This window comes from Pipra filicauda, unplaced genomic scaffold (genome assembly GCF_003945595.2).
Source record: "Pipra filicauda isolate LSUMZ 115617 unplaced genomic scaffold, ASM394559v2 scaffold118_size2161507_pilon, whole genome shotgun sequence".
Classification (NCBI taxonomy): domain Eukaryota; kingdom Metazoa; phylum Chordata; class Aves; order Passeriformes; family Pipridae; genus Pipra; species Pipra filicauda.
Window position 1 is genome coordinate 1,013,286 of NW_024103640.1, and position 22,901 is coordinate 1,036,186.

At 41.6% G+C, this 22,901-nt stretch overlaps 1 long non-coding RNA gene across 3 annotated transcripts in view; it reads left to right on the top strand.

The window, feature by feature from the left end:
• The first annotated feature begins 868 nt into the window (after window positions 1-868).
• LOC113991666 overlaps window positions 869-22,901 on the top strand; it is a 259,176-nt gene continuing 237,143 nt past the window's right edge. The window contains exons 1-3 of one of the 3 annotated variants that reach the window (XR_005565200.1): window positions 13,055-13,566; window positions 14,196-14,315; window positions 14,447-14,745. This is a non-coding gene — a long non-coding RNA (uncharacterized LOC113991666). The other 2 variants (XR_005565201.1, XR_005565202.1) reach the window with 2 other exon arrangements.

Consider the following 22,901-nt stretch of genomic DNA (forward strand, 5'->3'; position numbering starts at 1 on the left):
TATTTTTGAGTGTTGGAATGTAGGAGGCCTCTGACCTGTAGAACCAGGAGAAGGTGGGTCTGTGTTTGGCATGATGTGGAAGCCTCTGTCCAGCATCCCAGCCACGAGGTCATGGAAGGGCTGGTACTCAGAGCTGCGAGCAAAGTCCAGCTGATAAGAGCACCCCTTCTCTCCCCCCTGCTCGTGGGTCCATCCCTTCTTCAGAGGGGATGGGAAGAATCATTCCTACATCCCTGAGGTTTTTTGTTCCTGTCTTGAGCTGAAGCCAACTTCCCCCAGGCTTAATTCAACATTTAGTAGTGCTGCAAACACCAGAGAGAAAGGGAAGGGGAAAATGTATCTGCTTTCTGTGCCTGGAGTGATGCAGATCCTTGGTGTTGTGTGCAAGAAGAGGGGCTTTCTCTTGTGTTGTTTTTATGTTGTGCTGCTGATAATAACAAGAAAAGAAGATTATGTTGAGTCTGAAATGATATTATGTGTTTGCTGTTGGTTCTTGCTTTTGACACTGCTCCTTCACGTCTTATTTGCTCCATTGGAAGTAGGAAATGAGCCCAATTTGGGTTTTGTTTTTTATTTTGAAATGAGCCTTGTAAATGCAAGGTATTTTTGCAATCCTTAGAATATATCCCTCGTTTTCTTCAGTTAGTGACAAAATGTAAGAGTAATATCTTATAAAAGCTGGCCCTGACTTATCCCATCTCTTCTGTTCTTTACTAAATGAGGGAAGAAAAAAAGACAGTTTATTTGAACAAAAGATAAGATGGATGTATAATAATAAGGAAACATGAAAAAAACCCTAAAGCTGGTAGTGTTCTTTGTTTTCATAGGCAATCATTTGATTTAAAGTAATTTTAGCCAAATATTTTTATTCTTGTTCATTGTTGTTTTTGTAAGCTGTAATTCAAGTGTTATGAAATCTAATTATACAAGAAAGATTTGTCTAAATTCAAAGCAAAATCCCAAACATAATAATAAAATTGCTATACATCCCCAGCTCAGCTCCTGTGAATATTAGTTCTCCGTTCAAAGACTCTCCATAGGATTCAATTTTGACCTAGAAGAAGGTGGCAAAATGTATCATCCCGTAGTGATAAAACAATATGAGTACAAATGGACTCCATCCAGTTCTGATGGAAGTTGTAAACAATTAAAAGTACATGAGCTGCAATGCCCAGAGCTGGTAGCTGAGGACATTACTGCACGCTTGGGGTAACTCCGGGAACCAGAAAAACAATTGTTTCACAATAGGACATAAAAGCAACAGAAAATATTTGTCTCCACAGAGCAGCAGAGTCTTGCCGGGCCGTGTCATGCGGGGGATTTTGTGAGTGATGCGGAATGGCAGCGGGAATGGCTCTCGGAATAGATTAGCGGGTGACGTCACGCCACAGGCACTATTTATCACCGGAATTTAGCACGAGATGCAACACAATGGCTTGATGAATGCATTTTATGGTTTTCAGCCAATCATAATAATGGATCTATTGACTAAAGTTTTCGATGCCCTTTGTGTACCCTTCACGGGGAGGAAAAAAAAAAAGAAAAAAAAGAGCAGTGAAAACGGGAGGCTGAAGAGGCTGAGGATATGTCAGAAAATACTTGCCGGGAAGGTTTTCAAAATTCAGGCCTTCTGTGGAACAGCCTTTTGACCTAAAGCTTCCCCAATTACGGTTTGAAATCCCTAAAAGCTAATTAGGCTCAACCAGAATATTTCAATTGAATATTAGAGTAATAGTAGCTCAGGAAACAAATGGGAAATGTCTTTTTTCGCCTGCCTTGGCAGTTTGGATGGTGAGATTCTCGTTGCTGGGATGTTACACTGGTAACTTTGGCAGTGCCAGGTGAGTGTTAAAGTTGGATGTGTTGGGTTTGGGCGCTGATGTAGGAGCAGGGGAGGAGAGGGATTCTCTCTGTTCTGCCTTCACTGTTGGACAGTCAACAGACAAGAATAAAAACCCCACAGAGCAGACCCCCAACCCCTGGCCTCTTCCTTCCCCAGGAATGCCTTGTCCCCTCAGGAACTGCCTTTTTGGGCTCCTTTATTAATGTTTCTTCCAGGGCACCTTTTTCCTTTGCTGTTAGCAGACAGGGGGGGAGGCAGTGGTTGTCCATTCTCAGCTTGGTGGTTACAGCAGTTTCCTGGGAGCTGGGAGATGAAAGATGGAATTTATTTAGGATGAGGAGGGCTTAGCAGGTTCCCAAAGGGAGGGGAAAATCTAACTAGCACAAGATGTCTCCTTAGGGAGGTACTTTGATTTGGGAGAGAAGGAGGAAACTAAACAGAGCCTCATCCTCCTTGGACCAAAAGCTTCATTTCTTTGGAAATGAAAGGGAAACCTCCTGGATTTTACCTCTCAACGTGGGCCTGTTTGTATCCCTTTCAGGCAAAACACTGAAACTCGGGATTAATGGCTGAGATCCTGCTGGAATGTTTTGCCCAGCATGGATAGTGAGTGTACAGAACCATGTGGGCAGAGCTTTCTAGGAAGGAATCTTTTGGGATTTCATGTAAAGTAAGAATATGTTTCCAGATAACTCTGGGAATTGATTTAAGATTTTAAGTGCCAGCCCCTCTCTGATGTATTAAAATCCACCTGATTCTTCATCTCCAGATACTGTGCTTCCACAAAGGGATGATCAAAGGAACGAGTAGGATAACAGTTCCAGAGCTGCTTCCAAGTTGGATGGATGGAAGAGGTTTTCTGAACTTAACTGTGGGAATTTAATTGAGTTCCTTGATGCTGGCATGGTGAATATTTTCTTCTTGCTATTTTTTTTTAGTGTTTGGACTCCATGGAAAGATCTGAAATACCTGAAACTGTGGGTTCTGAAGTCTTGCTGTCTGCTTTCTTGCTTTTTCTAGTACACTGGAAAGAAAAGTTTTTAGCCATTACATTTTGGAGATACATAAAAGATACACAAAAGAACAAAAAGGGTCAAAACCAGAAGTGTGTGCTTGTGAACTAGAAGGTGAAAACTTACTTCATAATGAGTAAGGTCAACCTGAATAGGTTCTTCTCTCTTCTTCAGTGAGTCCATAACCAGGAGGACTGGGAGAGAACCCCAAAGTTTTGTTGGTCTCTCCATTTGGAGAACCTGGAAAACAGGCTGAGAAGAAGAAATGCCCACAGGGAGAAATGGATGTTTGTTCACATGACAGAACAGGACAAACAACTTGTTCAGCTGAACCTTAAAAATCTCTCCACTCAGCTGATGGAACACTGGAAGACTGAACTTCCTATTTAATTTTACATAAACTAACCTAAAAAAAAATGACTTCAAGCTGACTAGGATTTAATTTTCAGTGCTAACCTTCAATTAATTTGTAACTTTCTTGGCACCCAGTTTGCTGGAAACGGTTGTAATTATGTTGTTTTCTGAACGGTGCATTCATTCAGGCCACACTCTCTAAGACTATTTATACAGCTGGGAAAAAATAATGGTATTTAGGGGGATGGGGGAATGCTAATAGAAAACTTATTGAAAAAAATCCGAATTATCGATTTTGAACAAGTATCTTATTAACTGGTGTTTTATATTTTAAATGGGATGTTTAGTTCTAAAGAGAATTTGGGATGATTTTGTTGTGTTTCACAAGAAATGCATGGTCAGCTTCCCCATGGCTGCCTTTTCTGGATGTTTGAGGCTGGCACAATTATAGACTCACTGCAAAACCCCACGTTGCTCTTCTGTGTGGGGTTTTCTAATGATAGTGTTGTTTCCTAATTGATCTGCATAGCAGGGTCCAATTGCTGCTAGAGGAGAGTTATTCTGAAATCTGAGAGGATGAGAACACACAGAGCAAATATGTTACCTTCTTTCTTAGAAAAAAACCCAAAAAACCCTTTTAAAAGATTGTGCTGTTTTAATGCACAATAAACTGTGTGCTTGCCTGTATTGTAAAATACCTGTTTTCAGACTAAACAGCTTCACTCTAGTTTTTTCCTCCTCATTTTCTGTAGGTTTAAAAACTAGTGAGGTTTTTGAGCATTTCTTTTAGTGTGTTTGTCATTAAAGGTGTTTGAATGTGTGTGTGTCTGCTTGTGTTTAAACCAGAGGATGCTCCCTGCTGGTATTTATCTCACTTGCTGGAGTGTTTTGAGCTGAAGGTGGAGTTTAGGAAGATAGCAATTTGGTTGTAGTTCCAGTCATATATTTGACGTGGATTTAAGGGCAGCAATATTTGCATGTAACCTTAACAACCAGAACTAGTAAGAAAGCTTGAAACCACCATTAGGTTTGGAATTTTTAACTGTTTCTACATTTTCAAGAGAGAGCTTTTGGGTGACTGCTTTGATGTTTCTGCCCATCTCCGTTTCACAGAGGCCAGGAAGGGATTTGCCAAATCTTTGGTGGGACCTCTGGGCTCCTCTCACCCAGGAACTCTGGCTGGAAATAGGTGGCCTGTCCAACAGGAGCACCCAAAGGGACTTTGGAGGCTACACTTGTAATTCCTTCTGATTTCCCCTGGACAGGTGTAGTGATGCTGTGCCTTGTGCAGCCAGGGAACACTGTTGGGTGTGAGTCAATCCTCAGCTCCAGATGATGGACAGTAATGAATTCAGGGGGATATTGGACTTGGTTGTTTCTTATTTCATATTTGGTTTACTGTAGCATCAGTCAATCAATCAGAAGTTATTAACGTGTGTGTGAGCAAGTTGATCTCCTAGAGAGCACGTTTACCTCTGCCTAATCCTCTAAATATTTTATTTTGACTTTCTCAAGTAGCTATGTAAGTGGTGGAAAGGGAAAAGAAAATCCTCCAAAGGAAGAGTAAACAAATTTCCCTCTTTTTGTGAGATTTCTACCTGTAGATTTATGGCAGAAGTATTGCTTCCCTTGAACATGAAGTTTTTTACTCTCTCTCAGTCTGGAGTTTTGTGGGTTCACATATTTATGTGCTAGGATAGAACTGGAATACAGAGGGCTTGGTACCTACTGCTGATGTTGAAATTACTCTTTGACTTATTCATGTCATTTGTCCTCAGAAAGGAATTTCATTGTTTCTAAAACTCCAGTAGCTGGAGTGAAAAATCCTGAAAGATTATATAGGTCTGACAAACCTTTATATGTGGGGGACATAATTACCTCTGAAAGGAACAGAAACATCTCAGGATGGCTTCTACTGCATGAGCAGGAAACTGTAGAGGAGCTAAATTTATTGTGTTTTCCCATTTGAGAAAACTTGGTTTCGAACAGAAACTGCACTTGAATAAATATTTGTCACCCGGGAGAGTCGGTGAGGAGCTAAAAATGCTCTTCCCGACTTCTCCTTTCCCTGCGTCGCAACTACTTGTCGCATTACACGGGTGGGAGGGTGAGGCTGAGGGCCACTGAGCACCGATTCCTCTCCACAATTACAGAGACACCTGTGCTAAATAACACTGCGCTGCTTCTACTTGGAAAATTGCAGGGCTTGTCCCATGGAAGATCCACAGATGTCCGTCGCCTCCCCGCGCGAGCGTCCCTCGTACCTGAGCCGCCCCCTCCCTCACACCTCCTCCACAGCCCGGCTCTGCACAGCCCGCAGCTCAACAGCCATGAAATCCCTTGATTAGTGTCACACCAACTCCTTCAAACCCTTCTGTTCTTCCTGGCAAGTGCATTTTTTGACTAAAAGCAGTCGCACCTCCCCTTTTCCTGCTCGTCCTCAGGCTTCGAGCGCTTCCCTTTGCAGTTTGGTGCTTCAGCACTGCTCAACTCCCTGCCTGTTGTTTCAGGCTGAGACTCAAATTACACTTATTCTGGTTATTATTTCCATCATTTAGTATGAATTTTACAGTGATGTTGTTTTTATGCTTCCTTACCCTGCCACATGTGTTAACTGCATGGAAACTGTTCTTCTTGTGGAAGAAATTATATACCAAAACTACCCAGTAAAAAGCTTGTTTTATGGCACTTATAAAATTAATGCCAAAAATGTATGGTAAAGCTTGATTTTTTGACATTAATGACTGGTTATTTAACATGCTGTGCTCCTGTAGCACCTAGAAAACAGCACTTAGATGTGCAGGTGTGATGTCAAATTCCCACCCAAGGATTCAAAAGTTTAAGGGCTTGTTAAGTGAGGAGTAGAGGGACAAAGCACACAGGTTAATAACACCTGAAGGGAATGGGAAGTGGAATAAAATCTCAAATTTTACATTTTTTATTCTTTTTTAATGAGCCAAATGCACTATATGGTGTACTGTGCATAGTGCATAGCTGGGATATGTTGCTTTTTTATGTTACTGACCATTTCCTTTGCATTTTCCTCCCTCCCTATGTCTGTGCAACAAGACAGAGCTCACATGCCAATAATCTCAATCCATAGTAGCAACTGAAATGCCCTTTGATGGAGGGAATAGTCTCACAGAAATCAAGAAGAAACTCAGAGGCCTTATAGACATAAATAACCGGAATGTGAAAACAAAAACATTGCAATAAATACGTTTTTTTAAAGAAGTATTTCGGAAGCCTCTAAGAAAAGATGAAAATCAAATAAATAGAATTTACTACTTTATAAATTGGTAGCTGCAGGAACACACCATCGTCTTATGCATTTGTGGTGTGATGTTTAGCATGGATTCTGATTAGGAAAGCCTTGGTCAGCTGTAATTGTGGATTTTACTGTCCCTCAGCTGTGGCTCAGGGCTCTGTGGTTGCTCTAAGAAGCTTGTTAGTGCAAAGTTTGGAAAATCACAGCCTCCAGAAGAAATGCAGTGGTCGGTTAAATATATCACAGTTAATGTTTCAGGAGTGTTATCAATACTGTTTTTCATATTCCTGAACCTTTAACTCCTCAGTCCAAAGGAACTGGCTGACCTCAGAGAGAGGGAGAGGGATACAGAACTTATAATGAATGTATTAGAAAAATTTCTAAGGGGCCTTGACACAGCTTGCAGAGATATATATGAGAGTGTCTCACTGGAAATAGAGGGAAAGGGTTTTTATGGAGGTCAGAAACCCTGTGTCTGGCTTTGCTGGGTGATACAGTATTCATTTTTACTTCTGTCATTGTTCCAGGACTAAATATTTCTTCTCTTAAACCTCAGCCCTGCTAATTATGGACTAAAGAAAAAAAAGCAAAGACGCTGTTTGAAGCAGTTCGTTTGTGCAAAGCTGGAAAAAAAGCCCAGCTGAAGTGGATTAGAGGACAAGTGCAGGCATCAAAGTGGCTCCATAACTGCAGTTCAGTGTGGGCAGCTCATCTCTGTATAGTCCATCTGCATTCTGTGCCGTGTGTGCACGAGGAGAGGTGGGCACAGCACATCAATCCTCTCAGTTCACCGGGGATCAAGGACTGTTCTCCACTTCCCAGCCCAAAGGGTGCCCGGTGACTGATGTCCCCGGTGACTGATGTCCCCGCTGAGCGGGGGGTTGTGCCGTTCACGGCCACGTCACGCGACGTGTGACCCCGTGCGGTGACGCTGCAGCCAGAGCTGCAGGTGAAGCACCAGGAAATGATGTGCTGCCAGCCACTAAAGCAGCATTTTTATAGCCTGACCCTGAGGACAGCTCCGAGATGTTTTGGGGCATAAAATGAGGCCGTGTGAGTGGATGCAGCAAAGCCTTCTGAGGTGGCTTTGAGGGCTCCTTAGGCTTGAAAAAGGCCAAGCACGTCTTGGTTCACCTGCTCTGTGTAATGGTCCTGCTCTGAACTCTAACCCAAACCTGGAAGGCTTTGGCTGAAGGGAGCACTCTTAAAAGAAGGAACCCAGGAGTGAACAGTGGAGACAAGGCTGAGAGTGATACTGAGTCGTGGAATTAAGGTATTTAAGTCTTTTCAGGAAAAGACCTCTGCTGTGGGTGGCCCTTTCCATACAGAAAGTGTTTTAACCCTTTTATTTTAACCCTTCTATTTTTAGGTGATTTTTAAGGTGTTTTTTAAGTGCTCACACTGGCTTTGTCTCATTCCCAGAGAATCAATGGAAGTGTCTTTTTCTTTTCTCTGCAGTGTAGTTTTTGGAGATACGTGCATTTTAAACAAAAGAAAACATAAATACAGGCGAGACTGTCATCAGTTTAAAGTATTGCATAAGTGGTTAAATTTAATCACAAAGAGACAACCAGCTAATGGTTTTAGTGGAATTCATAAAATCCCATAAAACACAAAAGTTAAATTTTGTCATATAATGTGAATCAGTTGTAGGAACCAGCACAGCTTCCTTTTTCCCCCTGAATAAATTCTAAACAGTCCTTAGAAAATGAATTACCAGTCTGCAAATCAAGATGACATATTTCGCAGCTATAAAACTAAAACTACTTTCAGACCACTTAGATTAAAAAAAAAAAAAAAGATAGAGAAAAACAGAAAGACAGCAACTTAGTGGTTGTGTTACTGTCAATAGTCTTGGATGGCTGTGGCTCCATTTTAGCAGTTTGACCTTGTTTAGATCAACGTGAATCCATCGACAGCCCTCCCTGACAATTCCCCCACCCCATCCCAGAAAGTGCACACCCTGCACCAGCGTATCCAGCTGGAGATGTGCCAATAGAAGTAATTACGTGATGAAACTATTTAACTTTGACTAAAATACTCTCACCAGGTTCTTTCAAACCGTGTGTCTTATATCTTGTGGAGGCAATTTTATATCGTGCCTTTAAAGTACAGTAATGGCCACTTGCATTGACAGAATCCTCGTAAAAGGAGAAGCCCGAGCCCTTGCTCATGAAGTGCTATTGATTTTCCCAGTTCCTGCTTGAGTTGCCAAAGATACAACACCGTTGTTAGGGAGAGGAGGCACTTTGGCCTTCAATATCACAGGAGGGTTCCAGTGTAAGCACGGGCATCGGTGGGTTTCGGTGATAAATAATGCAGCGGGGTGATAACTGCCCACATTATTGTGTCACTTTGACATGACTCAGCACTTGCTCCGGCCCAGCGTTTCTTTAATGCCCCCACTGGCTGCTGAACTTCAAGCCAGGTGTAAGGGCTGGTTATATTTTAAAGGTCCACTTGCACTGTGGTGAAAAGCTAAAGTTTGTTCATCTTAGGCAGTGATGGATTTTGAACAATAGGAAAACTCCCCCAGCTTTTCTCACTGCGTCATTCCCAAAGGTATTCCATTGGGAATGAGAGTTAAATACCTGCACATTTTTCCAGTGCTCCTTGGTGGTGGAATCTCTGCCACACACCTTCTCTCGTGTCCTTAGCAGTACATCAGAACTACCAGTTGTATGCTCACACCAACTGGCAAGATGCCTTTGCAGAGCTTGGTCCTAATGCTGCAAATCCTATTGGGATCCTCTAAAAGCAGAAACTTCTCCTTGTGGGAATTACAATTAAATCTCAACGGATTGTGCTTTTGTGACTGTTGCATTTTTGTAGCCAATAGATAATTATTATTTATCAGTAGGGGGGGAGAAAAAGGACTGGGTAGGAAAATTATAGCTATGATAATTAGTTTTTTGGTGACATTAAGCAATTAATATAATTTTATGTTTTCCATTTAGAAATTTAGGCAAGGTCGCCTTTGTTTTCATTTCTATTCCAATGTTTGAGTCAGTTTAGTCCTTCAGAGAGGGTTGATTTGGGGGCTGTGGAAGGTGCCACCACAACCAGGCAGCCGGGGGATGATGCTGAAAAGAAATTGCACTGCGTTTCCCTCCCTCTTCCCCAAGTATATCCTTGATCTGAATGACATGAGTCAGCTTTGGAGCCCTGTTGCCCCCTTTGTTTGCACCCTGATGAACTGAGGGGGAGGGAAAAAAAAAAACAAAACAACAAAAGCCCTGAGAAGGGATTATACTGGAAGGAACTTTGCTCACTTGTACTCCTGACTACACAGGCATATCTCCTTAGTGGAGCTTGGATCACGGGAAGGGGGAAGAGCTGATCTCTTCCCACCTCATCTCCAGGGCTGCATTTTGGCTTACTCCCAAGGGAAGGATTAATGTCGTGGCCACCAGATGTCCAGGGAGGCAAAGTGGGCTTTTTAGAACTGTGTCCTTTGGGTTTGGACATTTTATTCCAGATCTGAAGAAAAAAAAAATTGTCTTATCTGACCTAAGACCACCCTGAAATGTAAATGCTGTAAAAGGAGCAGCTTTATGGGGGATCCATCTCCCTCAGTGTCCTGTTTCCAGTGGTCACAGTCTAGGGAAAGAAATTAGTGTGGAGCAAACATGTCATGGTCCTTCCCCAAATTACCCCCTTGGCCTCCAGAAACCTGCCTGAGGAGAGTGACCTTAGTGACTCAATACATAGCCATGCCTCTGTTTTCCTTCCATTACTGTCTCCAGTTTCTATTTTAACCATTGAAGCATTGGCATTCCCACAGTTCTGCAAGGAGTTGATGTGCAGCTTGTTCACACACTGTGGGAACCATCTCCTTTTGGGTTTGGATTTTCTTTTTTTTTTTCTTTTTTTTGATCAAACAGTTGCAAATTTCATCTGATGCCTCCTGGATCTTTTTAAAAAGGAAGGAAGCAGCTGTTTCCTTCGTGCTTTGATGCTGCCTCCATGCCACTCGTAGTTTTACAAACCTGCTCTGCATCCCACAGCAATCAGGCTGTTCCCAGGCTGGAGGGCCACAGCCAAGGAAATAGGGCAGGGAGAGACAGACCTGGAGCTTTGTCCATGCACACCGAGTCTCTTCCAGGGTGAATTAGTTTACAAAAAGGTTCTGAAAGATCTCAAAAGACCTTTGTCATCACTTAATGAACTAGAAGAGCATCCTTTCCTCCAGTCTGAAACCCACACTATGCTTTCCTGCTTTTCTTCTCTGAGAGGACACACACTCTTAAAAAGTTAACACTGAGGTAGTGGCAGTAGATTGCACATAACAGAGGGATGGTGAGGAAAATTAGGTTTGTCTTGTCAGTTGTGATTTTAATATTCCTGTTCTTGTCTCAGAAGATTTCTTGTTTCTTCTTATTTTCCATATTTAAAGAGCATAAGGCAGCAGTGCTCTCTATTGGCATTGCCTTTTGCCAACCATCTTTGAAAAGCAAAACTATAACCAGATTTACTTTTGACAGCAAAGAATATTTTGGCCCATTTTACTGCCTGCAGAATGCCTGGAAAGCTTTAAATTAATGGCAATGAATGAAGAGAAAAGGAAATCAAAGAGCCATTTATTCCCTTAGAAAGAGACCTATTTCCCCTCACATTTCTATATTTTCTACCTGCTTTGGCTGAGAAAACATTTAAAAATGTTACGAGCACCAAGAATTTCCCTATCCTTTTACAGTGTGCATCTGAACACAATTAACTGGACGTTTCTCTTCACTGTTCCACGTATGCTAAAACTTTGAGTTTCAGTAATTAAACTGGCGGTACAATCTCGGGTCATATTATGCTATATTATCCTTTTAACTTTATTGTGATTGATTTGTGTCAGCTTTAACTATACTCACTAGGAAGTCAATAAATAAAGATCAATGGGGTTTTATTTCTCCTGGTTCTTTATTAGAAAGAATGGATTGGTTAAATAACACAAGTAATAGTGATGACATGGTTTCCCTCAGCATTTTCTACTCTGAAACAGGTGAAATATTTTTCAAAATTTCATTAAACAACCATACTTGTGTTTTCTTGTTATTGACTATTTCTCTATAGTTGGTGCTTTAAACTCCTCAGACTTATAGAAACACAAACACAGATGTTCTCCCTGCATAGAACTTCCCACTGCTTTGCTCTGAGGAGGAACTCTTGCTACCAGGATGAGTCTCTAGTACCACGTCCATTTATCTCCTTATTTCCCAAATGGGTATCTGTTGATCTCATTGAATGGGACTTGTGCCTCTGGACAGCAGGGATGTACCCCCCGCAAAAAAAGGGAACGCTTCTGAACTCCTGATCATCTCCTGCTGGCTGGATTTTGAGCTGCAAAATGCAGCTGAGTCCTTTCTTTGGAACAGAGAAAACTGACCCTGTGAACTGTGAAATGACAGTCTTGGTTTGATTTTGCACCTGCTCGTGGTCTCTTGAGTGACCACAGAGATCTGTGATAGCATTGTGCCTTAGCAGATTTGTGTTGGAAGAGCTTCCCCAACAGGAAAAATTATCCAAGGAATACCAAAAGTGAAATCTGGAGCCACCCAGAAGCTGAGTATGTTAGGGACAATTTAGGATCACAGCCCCTGTGCTAACACAGCCTGTTGAGCTCCCATTGACAGCAGTGTGAGATCTCTGCTTTAGCAGAAAAGCACAGTGAAGCTCAGATCCATCAGGCAGTTCTGAGAGGGAAATTCTATCCCCACAGAGCATGAACAGTAACATACTAATGCAAAATTCACTAGGAAGTAGGTCGAAGTGTCAGAGCAGTTATTATCAGTAACCTGTTTCTCATAAAAACATAGTGAAGGGAAAACCATCTTGTTCTTAAGATTTATAGCAACTTGACTCCCCATGACAAGTGATGGAAAGCTTCCCTGCCATGCATATTACACTTTGGGTGGTGACCCCTCAGAATATATCTCCATTTAAGTCCTTCAATACTGTGCTGGATGGAAACCAAGTGGCCAGATGCTCTAAGCTGCTTTTTTCATTAAAATCTTTCATCTGGACATTTAGCTCAAAGTGCATTCACAAGATTACTGGAGTGCCCTGTCCTTGAATAGGAATCCAAGCTTTGGAAAGGATCAAAAATCAAGTCTCTGCTAAGAACAGCAAGTACATTCCCAAGGCACAGCATTAGGTGTCCTGAGGAGCAGGAGTGGGTTTCTTTGCCTCACTGCATCCATTCAGAACTCTAAGTTCTGACATCTAAACTAAGCAGCTTTTAGAAATAACTTGTATCTATTTGCCAATGGGTTTATGATCCATGTTTATACAGGCTATAAATCCTTTTCAGAAATTATATAGAGGTGCCCTGCTTTGCTTTTCTGAGCTGTTTGTTTTTGCTGTTACTTTACTTATTATTTTTTGTGTCCAGAATGCTCCTGGACTGCCCATCTCCCCGGAGTAGGTCCTGTTCAGCCACCTCAGGTGTGTGTTGAGTGGGAGTTGGATTCAATGATCTTTGTGGGTCCCTTCCACCTCATCATATTCTGTGATCTTGTGATTCTGTAAAACAGAGGTTGAGTGGCAGAGTCAGCTTTGAGAACACACATCTCTTGATAACGTTACGGGCCAGAGATAGTCTGTGCCGCTCAGAGCAGGCTCCAGCCTTGGAATGTTTGCGTTTGGGGCACAAACAACAGCCTTTCCTGGTGGTAATTGCTGCTCAGAGGCCCTGCTGTCAGTGTCCGTGATGACATTTTTTGTCTGAGGCAACCTTGGGGCGTGGAGCAGGGGAACGGCCGCCATTTTGTGGCATGGCCGCCATTTTGTGTCTAGGGAAACCAAGAGGAGTGGAGCGGAGGAACAGCTACCATTTTGTGGCATGGCCGCCATTTTGTGGAACGGCCACCATTTTGCGTCAGGGGAAACCAAGGGGAATTGAGTGGGGGGTGGCAGCCATTTTTTGTTTGTCTGGGGAAACCACGGGGCATGGAGCTGGAGAGCGGCTATCATTTTGTGTCAGAGGAAGTCAGGGGGAATTGAGGGGGGGAATGGCGGCCATTTTGTGTCAGAGGAAACCATGGGGAATTGAGTGGGGGAATCGCTGCCTTTTTTTGTTTGCCTGGGGAAACCACAGGGTATGGAGCTGGTGAAGCGGCTGCCATTTTGTGTTGGGGAAACCACAGGGTGTGGAGTGGGGGATCAGCCACCATTTCGTATTGGGGAAAACCAAGGGGAGCGCAGCTGGGGAACGGCTGCCATTTTGTGTCTGGGAAAACTACAGGGCTTGGAGTGGGGAAACATCCACCATTTTGTTTGTCTGGGGAAACCATGGGGTGTGGAGTGGGGGAACAGCCGCCATTTTGTGGAACGGCTGCCATTTTGTTTCTGCGGAAACCATGGAGCGAGGGACTTTGCGGAGACGTGAAGGGCTTTTTAGGGGGATGGGGAGAGTTAAAAGGTATTTTGAGGGGAGGTTGTGGGGTGTAAAGGGGAGTTTGAGAGCGTGAGCTCCCCCAAATTCATGAACCCCCTTAAATTCAGGGGACACTCCACAGTTAAGGAGGACCCAAAAAAACCCCAGGTTAGGGGAAATAAAGGGGGTGTCGGGAGAGTTTGGGGACGGGCCCTAGGGTGGGATGAACCCCCTCTGCCACCCAGTCCCTGCTGGGTGGGCAGAATTTGGGATTTCCCCCCAAACTCACAAATTTTGGGTGTTTTGTTAAAAAAAAAAAAAAACACAAAACAGCAGCTTCTCCCTGTGCAGCCAGGTTTGGCGGATCCCTTTCCTCATGTCTCCAGCTCCCGGAGCTGTCTGTATTTCCTCCCCACATGCCATCCATCACTCTGGTCCCAGGGCATCTCCTTCATAGTTTCTGATGCAAAGGTAACCCCAGCCTGAATTATGTCTGTGATTTTCCTCTGCTCCCTTATTGTGCATAATCTTTTCCTTCTTCTTTTTGCCCACTGGGAGGTTTCTTCTGGGTGTGCAGCATCTAAAATCTCTGTTCTGTACAGGTGGAACTGCTGGACTTGATGTTGGCACACCAGAGACTCTTGATCTGAGCTTCTCTCAGTTTGAAAGCTGCTCTCCCGTGCCTGCCTGGCACACAGGGAGCCCCCTCCAGCATATGCCACCTCAGCCTCAGGTGCTGGCACAGCCTGAATCCTCATCTCCACTTCGTGGACTCCTCGTTAATCTCTAAGGTTGGAAAAAGAAGTTTCTGAAGTTTATTAAAAAACCCTCTGAATTAATTCTGCCTTTGTGTGGTCAGCCTGTGAGTCTGGAGCACACCTGAACCAAGGAGCAAATTAAGGTAATTCTTAATCGAGGCATAAAAATGTAATACTCAAATCTTAGAGCAACAAAATTACTGCTTTTAAAACCTTAATCTATTTTACTTCTATTATTGAAGCAAAACTGTAAAGACACAATATAGATTAATTCTATGATTTTTTACAGCCACAATTTTATTATAAGTTTTTATATTTTAGTAGATAAGGAAGTTATTTAAATTCTGTGGGCCTTGTAGCCTTCATTCAGGGAAGTCTCCTTTTGCCAGTCTCTCTGTTGAGTAAAATCTACAGCCCTGAGCTTTTGTTGGGACAAATACACATTTCTCATTTTTACTTCTGCTCTGATGTATTTTAGTAGAAAAAGTTGAGCCACACAGGCAGGTGATCTGAGAATGAAGATTACAGCAAGGCTTTGGGTAATATGTTGTACTAATTTCAATTTGGACAGTCTTCCCTTGGAAAGGTTTGGGAGTGGAATAGTTCTGGGTAATTCTCCAGCCTGCAATATATACATTTTGCCTTTTTTTCAGTATGTGAGGTTCTTCCATTCCTGTTGTTCTTTGGTCTAATTGAGGCCAACAAACTGGTCATCAGTCACACTTGGTTACCCAGCTGTGAAATCTGATGAGATACTTGGGAACCACACATGGCCTGCTTGGTAGTTTATGATCAATTAGTTTGTTTTTTAAATACTTTTTACCTGATGCTTGGAAAAGGTGGAATAAAGCAAAAAAAAAAAAATAATTTCCAGGATTCCTAAGGGGAGGGGGAACAATTCCCCCCCCCCAAGTTATGTACATGAATAAAAATTAGTAATTCAGCAAATCACTGGAATACGGGATCTTTGGAGTTCACTTTCTCCCAGCCCATCTTCACATTCCCTTTATTTCCCTACTGGTGCCCATTCCCTACCCAGAGCCTCACAAGTCCATTTCCAATCTCCTTTTCTCATTTGCTCAGCAAGTAATACTTTTAAGAAAACTGAGATGCACATTCAAATACATTAACATGTTCTTCAAGCAGTTTTAAGTTTTATTTCCTTTTGTTATTCGTGGTTTCAGGCAGAGGCTTTGGCCAAAGTCCTGATTTCTCGTCCTCAAAAAAGACCACTTTTCCTATTTATTTATAGTTTGGAACCTATCATTTATTTTCATGATCTATCACAAAGACAAGCAGCAGTATGAGTTTTAAAGCTGTGGCAAATACTTACTAATTTTAATATTGTTATAATTTAATGAACTGTTTTGATTATAATTTGTTGGAAAAAAGTCTCCAAAGTTTCCTGAGTGCTTTTTTACTCTCTGTATTTTCAGTGTGTTCACTGCTGCACAGGTACAGGACTCTAAGTTCTGAATTGCAAGTGTTTTGTAATGTTCTGTTGATAACAATGGAAACAATTTTCCATTCAGCTCTTGCTTGTTATTATATTTTTGTTACACTTACAGATTGGTAAGTGAAGGGGTTTCTTTGTATCCTTTCCCCCTAAATTTTACCTATTTTCTTCTGAAGATTATTTTAATATTTCTCTTTTTATTTGCTGTTTAAAAAACTAGATAGTAGGGGTTTTTTTTTCCAAAGCAGGAGAGAATTACTGGATTTATATCTTTCCCAGAGTCAACGAAAAATTTCCTCTGAGAAAAAAATGAGTTGTCTAGGGGAAAAAAAAATCTTGCTAAGCAAAATCCTGCAACTCTCTTTCCTTTCCTAGGTATGCTGTATTAAACTGCATGTGGAATGCCTTTTTTACTAATTTCTGTTATTTTTCATCCTATAGAGAGACTTATATCTTCCAGAATTCACCCCGAGTTTATAGGAATGCTGAGTTGTCATGCAGGAGTTTTACCTCACACTGGGGAGATATTAGTTGATAACATCCACCTTGTTCAGATTTATTGCTTTAGCATATTTCATGCTAAAAATATTTTTTTTTTTTACCATCTGCTAAGATTAGCACTGGAGTGGTAATAAATTCACTTACCCTGTTACTGTGGTGTAGTTTGGAACCATCTTACACCGCGCTCGGCCTAATTGAAAATAGGATAAGATAAATGATGCACTTTGAATTTCTCCCTCAGATGTACCATTGTTCATTACTTCAACGAGGGATGAGCACATCTGATTGTAATTTCAATTGTTAAGTAAAACAAAAGTTTCCATGGTGAAAGTATGGTACCAACAGCTGTAATTGTCTAAGGGTTACTCGTGAAAATCTCAATATTGTTTTAGTAATAAATGCGGGATTGTTTTGCATTTACACACTTGTTTATCCTCAAACCCTTATGGGAAAGGGGTGAAGTCAAAAAACATGCTCAGGAATTCAGACACCGCGTGGAATACGATAGCTGGGCTTAAAATGTCTGTGCTTAAAGAAACATCTGCATATTAAAACAGAGGATATTTCAGTAGTGATTCCTGCTGCAAAAAAAATCCACCCAACTAAACAGCACAGTTTGTGCCACCACTTTATTGATTGTGATTGGATTGGACAGTGTTTATAAAATAATAATAGAGTTTGGTTTGGCTTCTGGGCTCTCACAGGATACACCCAGCACTGATGGGTGTATTTACCATGCAAATGCTTCAAACAACAGCATCTTTGTAAAAGTGGGGCTTTTCCCAATTCTTTTCTATTAATATAAAACATAAATAGTAAAGTACTAAAGAAAAATACACGAGTGGAAGGTGCTGACTACTGATACAAGGCAAGTGGTGTGGGAAGAAACAAGAGTAGGTACAAGCCATTCCATCTGCCTCCTATTTCTGCCAGTTTAATTTGTGGTCTCACAATTTCATTTTTTAAAGTTTATAAGTATTTCTTTTTTGTGTTCCATGATCAGATGGTCATACCTTCCTTTATAGCATTTGAAATATAGTCTGCAAATTACATTCTTTGCTTCAAAGTTTACTGCGAGTTTAAGAAAAATAAGTATATTAGTAGATAAAATATTTACAAAAGGAGATACTGATGATGCAAGGGAAATAAGTGAAAACACAGGAGAAATTATATAATTCTGAGTCTTTTTCTTTAGATAGAAGTGTGATTTTTGTCTCGATGATGTCTGGTTTTAACATTATGGCAATGTAAAGCCATCTCCTATTTAATTCATTCATGAAATTAATTCGATTGACTTGCTTGAATAAATAAGGTCAGCAAACCTCTATCCATAAGTAATCCACAAATCTGACTTTTTCTTTTAAAGTATTAGAATAACTTCAGGGCTGTGTAGAAGTGGACAAGGAGGAATGGTTTCAAACTGAGAGTAGGCTTAGATTGAATATTGGGAAGAAATTCCTCCCTGTGAGGGTGGGGAGGCCCTGGCACGGGTTGCCCAGAGAAGCTGTGGCTGCCCCTGGATCCCTGGAAGTGTCCAAGGCCACGTTGGACGGGACTTGGAGCAACCTGGGCTAGTGGAAGGTGTCCCTGCCCATAGCAGGGGGTGGCACTGGGTGGGCTTTGGGGTCACATCCAACCCAAACCATTCTGTGACTCTGTGATTTTATGATTTTACTCGCAAAGCCTTTTTCATCCTTTGAGTAAAGTCGTACTCAAAGACCACAACAAATATGCAGCTCTGATATTTTCATCTCTTATTTCATAACAAACCCTTTGACTGATGCCCAAGCTCTGACTGTGTTTATCTCAGGGAAAGCCCCCCCTTGGCTTCAGTGGGCATTTTGCCCATCTCCAGCCTCTCAGCCCTGGCTGGCGTTTTCCCAGCCAAGTTGTAAAGCCCTGGAAACAGGGGCTGGTGATGGAAGCACTGGCAGCACCTTGAGGGGAGGGATCCGAGTGGCTGTGCTCTCACACCGCCACCATTCCCAGTGTCTGTTACCGAAATTGGTGTTGTATCCAAAACAATTGCTGTTATTAACAGGTTAAGCTGCTGGGATGTTAAAATAAAGGCTGCCCAGCTTTAGTGCATTTTGTTGTAATCATCTCCCAGATGCCGTGTCGGAAATCAATTCAAGTTCAAAACTGGCTGGAATTGGGAGGTCAAGGCTTCTGCAGACTAAATATTTTATCTTCTGCTCATGTCTGGAGCTTTTAAAGCTGTGTATTGGGGGCTCTTTTCTCGTATCCCATCTGGACAAAGATGATTGGCTTTGCCATTTTGCCCAGGTTAGGACAAGGTTAAAATCAATTATAATCAATTATTAAGAGTCTTCTGTGACTGCAAAGCTTAAAAGGGGATTTTAAAAGTTGCTCAGTTCTGAAACCAGAATATCTTAGCTGCTAGTGTAGATGTCATTATTCTGGGATATCAGATGTAAATCCTATCTGCACCAGTAATAAATACACAGAATTCCCTCATCTTCTTCTTGTCCTGTGTGTTTTGGAAGAAATTTCTCAAAATGGAGCCAGAGCTGTAGGGAGGACAGTTTCATTGTGTTACAAAATCTAGCTGTCATCTCCAGGTATCTAAATGAGAGGGAGCTGTTTATAATTTGGTGAACCAGGTGGTTTTTTTCTCCCCAGAAATGTATTCAGCTTCCTCTGGTCTTCAGAACTCAAATGCTAATTTTCTAGTATGTTTGGGGAACTCCATGCTTTTATCTTAAAATACAATAGTGTTTATGTATTATAATCCACTCTGCCTGATGTGCTTGAATATACAAGATCGTTGCCTCTCCCTGGGAATGAATCAGTGGTTTTGTTTGGAATAACTTTTGATGTTTGGTGCCATTCTTCCCATGCAAATCACATTCCACATTCTTCTCACAGCTACTGAGTGAATGAGTGAGCACGTCTCTTTGTCCCTCAGCACCATTGTTCCCTTGCTTTTGAACATAATATTTATACTTTCAATTTACATTTAAGAAAATTAGGAATAAAGAACCAGAGCCTGAATTTTGGAGGAAGACAAGCTGAGGAGGGAGGAAGGATGTGCTGCTGAATATTAAGACTTGCACACAAGAAATGTGTGTTTACCTGTTTAATTCTGAATTAATTAATTATTTTTAAGGAGGCTGTCAGAGTGATGCTACTCAGCTCAGTGACCTCAGTTGCCTATTTTTAATTTTAGGGTAATTTTGCTGCTTTTTGTTTTAGGGAGTGAAATTATACTTTTAAGAAAAGTATGACATATAAATGCATATCATACACCATCATATATTGTAATATATAGGACAGCCTGAAACTCAGTTAATCTGGCTGAAAACCATACATTAATATGTGTTATCTCATGGCTGAATTCATCCTTGCTTGCCACGTCCCAGTCCAAGGGGAAAGTGGATTTGGTTATCAGAAGACTTTGGCTCTGAGCTGGTTTCCAGCCCAGCAGAATTGCCTGGGATTTGTAAGACAGGCCAGGATCTTCAAACCTTCTCTGAGCTTCACACATTTTATCTGTTGCTTTGCTTTTCCTTGGCATCTGCATTTCATGCTCAGAGACAAGCCATGGTTTGGAGGTAGATGTGTTTTAAAACTTAAGGAAAGGATGTTCCTGCACAGCTCATGTCCCAAGGCCTCCGGAGGGCTCCGGTTCCTACGGAATTTCCAGGTTGCTGCCAGAAGCACAGTTGACCTGATTCTCCTCTCTGTGTGGTTTGAGAAATGTCATATATTTCAGTTGTCATTGGTGCATGTGTTCCTGAATCTGGAATATTTTAAGAGGAATCAGGATCTGGCATAAAGATCAGCTTCAACAGCAGAACTGGATTGGCCCCTTGGTGACATGAGATGCACAGCTTCAGGTTTTTAGCATGGTTTTGAGATTCTTAATAATATGGGGAAAAGACCAAGTAACTGTAGGATTATAAAAATGCTCAGACACTCAAAAATTTGTAAATGTTTTCATGAACATAAGAATTGAGAAATATTTCTGTAAAATGCTCGTTTTTAAGGTGATACAATACTCATTTTGCCAAGGATTTTGTAGTGAACATGAGGTTTGAAAAACATGTACAGAGGCACTGTCCTGAGAAAGATCCCTAATGAAACCCAAGAAAAGTAGAATAAATTAACATTGATTTTCTTTCTTTATACCTCCTCTCCACATAAAAACACTGGGTATTCCACAGGTCTTAAGGAAAATTGTAACTTTTCTCTGGGTGTGACATTCAGAATCTCTTGTCGCCCAAAAATAGCTTGTCACTCCCTTTCAAGCATTGATATGTTTATTATCAAAACAGGTTAGCTTGCTCTTGAACCATCAGAAAAAGTCATTAAACTTAAATATTTCTGTGCACACTCATGGCCAGAAATTTTGATTTATTATTATTATTTTGTTTATTTAACTGGGAGGTGTTAATGTCCATTAACAGAGTAGCACTGGGCCACTATGATAATCCTATACTTGTTCTGCTTGTTTTACATTGAGATTCATAAGGGTGCAAAAAGCATTTTAATTGGAGTTTACCTACTAATGATATTTGCAAAAGCCAGTTATTAATAGCTTATAAAGTGAATCAGGCTCCTTTTTTTTTTCTTATCCCAGTAATTTATTTCACATAGAGGATTATATCCCTTCTCAATTTCGTTTCCATGTGATAAACCAAGAAGTATAAAATATAATTTGCACTGAGTCTGTGCCTGGCTGCACAACAACTATGTGCCAAAATGCATCAAAAGGCCCTTCCTTTTCAGGGAACACCCCCAAACCTGACATTTCAGTGGCCTTTTGGACTGGGGGTACTTAGGAAAGGTAATAAGGAACGTTCTTGGCCAGTCTTTGGAAGTGCAGTGTTTTTATTGGAGGCAGGAACCCCCTTTCCCTCTCCTTGGAAGGTTGAGGGGAACCTCTCGTTTGGCTGATGAACGTGGCACCGACTGCCTGAATAGTTCAAAGAGAGATGAAAAGTTCCTACTTCTCCTGCACAGGGAAAATCCAAGTCTGGAGGCAGCATGTGTTTCTCATTTCCATGCACTTTTATTTCAGTTATTTAGATGGATGGAGGCATCAAGCCAGATTTTCCCCAACAACAACAAAGGTCCTACACTGTCCAAACACACGACATTCCTGAACCCACTGGTCATGCCACCGAAAAAAGGTTTAAAGATTCAGCATGGTCTGTTTAAACAAAATAGCTGTGCTATTCATTTCTCCCCTGCACATAGGCACCAGTGTTTATATTGCTGGAGTTAAGTTTTAAAGTGAGCAGAAAATGTTGGTACAAAGCTCAAGCCCTGCACTTCCCCAGAAAAGGAAGGATGTTTGCCATGCTCAGGACGGAGAGAATGAACCCAGTTCCTTATCAGAGCATTTAAATTGCCATTAGCAGGAAATTAATATTTTCTCCTTCAGTTTGCCTTCTCTTTTTGCTTTTTGCACTTCATTGGTCACTGCTGGTTTTGGTTATTATGTCAGTGCTAAATCCAAGCCAAGCCTGGTGCTTTCCTTACTGACTCAAACCAGAACATCGGGAAAAGGTCAGGAAGTCTCCAAGCAAGTAGGGAGCCCATTTTGGGAAATCTGGATCCACAGCTCTGTTTGTGCTTTGTTTTGCCATGAAACCAGGTAGTTGCCAGCAGAGAATGGATGGATGAAACGCCAGCATTTGTGATTCATACGGATTTTGCAAGGCCTTTGGAATCACAGATAACATTCCTTGGCCTTTTGTTCTGGCACTCAGATTTTGTCCTGATTCAGAGTTCCAGCCCTGGCTCACCCAGAGCATCCATGGAGAGAGGGGTTCTTGCAGGTGGGAGTTTGCCTTCAGCTTGATGTTCTGAGGGGAAGGGAGAGGTTTCAACAGGGCAGGTTTTTGCTGGGGAACAATACAACTGGACAATGGGAAATGCCAGAGAGTAGCTGCTGGGCTGCAAACCTTATGAGAAACTTTGTAGCTCTCTTTTTGGGCAAATGGAGTGTTTTTCTTAATTTTCCTTAGAAGCTTAAACCTATAATGTGTTTTCTTTCCTTCCCCCCCTCCCTTGTGGGCTGACTGGTTTACCATTACTGAGTTGCTCGTGCATACTGGCCTATGGGCATGGAATATTTAGGAGAGACAAAAAGGAGCTAAATCTTGTTTCTTTGGGAAAACAACTCAGACTTTATAGAGATTTGCATAGATTTTGTAAATACGTGGCAGATTAAGAGGATATATTATCATCCCCGTTGCTTAGATTTTGAGCCTGTGAACTTAAACACAAGAATACTTGGTGAACAATTTAATCTATTTTCTGTAAAAGTGCTATTAAAAAAGTTCTAAAAGGGTACCTGCCCTCCTCTCTCAC